This window comes from Dermacentor albipictus, chromosome 3, assembly GCF_038994185.2.
Source record: "Dermacentor albipictus isolate Rhodes 1998 colony chromosome 3, USDA_Dalb.pri_finalv2, whole genome shotgun sequence".
Classification (NCBI taxonomy): domain Eukaryota; kingdom Metazoa; phylum Arthropoda; class Arachnida; order Ixodida; family Ixodidae; genus Dermacentor; species Dermacentor albipictus.
The window spans coordinates 187,876,385-187,877,744 of NC_091823.1; positions in this window are offsets into that span (position 1 = coordinate 187,876,385).

Consider the following 1,360-nt stretch of genomic DNA (forward strand, 5'->3'; position numbering starts at 1 on the left):
TCTGAAATCATGCGGCTACTTAACGAATAGCCAACAAACCTACTGGAATGAAAAAAGGCAATCTGATTCAACTAGCCCAAGCGTTCAAAATAAGCAGAATAGTCTACGTGGCACTGTACCTACGATGGTACTCGTCAGAAAAATATAAATTATATTGCTTAATCAGAAAAATCTACAAGCAAGAAATCGGACTCTCCATCACCACCAGCAACGATAGACTACTGCAGCTATGTCTCCTCAATACTCTGGATGAGCTGATCGAGGCACAACGAATAGCACAATACGAACGCCTGTCCAAAACTAAAACAGGCAGGCAAATATTGGATCGCCTAGGTCTAAGGTATCATACCCAACCTGGCATCGAAGTAGATATGCCCAGACACATCAGAGACATGATAACCATCACTCCAATACCCAAGAATATGCATCCTACCCACCATCAGGGTAGACGGGAAAGCAGAGCATGCAATATACAGAATAAATTCGCTAACAGCAAGGAAACCACATTTCTAGACGCAGCTAGATACAGACAGAAGCGCGCCTACACAGCAGTGGTCATAAATTACGAGGGAAAATGTACGACGAGCGCTACAGTCAACACGCTACATGCAGAAACCGCAGAGGAAATAGCTATTGCGCTAGCCATAGCACAAACACGAGCGGGCGTAATCATCTGTGATTCCCAGACGGCCATACGAAACTTCGCCGACGGTCGAATCTACCCAGAGGTACTACGACTCCTAAAATTAGCTAATAACCCCGACAAAAGTGTCGATCTCATCTGGACACCCGCTCACACACTACCAGACGGTAGCAATGAGGTGGCACACCACATGGCTCGAGAACTTACGGACCGAGACTCGGTTAGCCCCACCTCACCGACTACCGATTAGTGGGAGTGGGAAGATCGAATGACCAGATTTCACGAAATTACAAAACACCATAAATTGCAGAGACGTATATTCCCGCCGCTGCACCCAAAATTAAGCAAAAACCATTCTGTACAATGGCGGCAGTTACAGACCAGATCCTATCCGAGTCCAGATATTATGCACCTAATACACCCCGATTTATAGCCAACAGGCAAGTGCACACATTGCAACTCCAGCGCCACCCTGGAGCATATCCTATGGGAATGCACGGCTGCATTACAGGGTGACGGTGATGCAGCCTCAAACTGCGACAGCCTCCGCGCGCGCTTGGAGTCTGCGTTGCTCAGCTCGGACCTGCAGCCCCAACTCTGGACCGTCCAGCGAGCCGAGGAAGATGCCAAGTGCCAACAACCGTTGGCTGAAACCTACGCGGGGTCCAGGCCCACCCCACCAAATCGCAGGGCGCTGAATAAGGTTATTTGAATGAA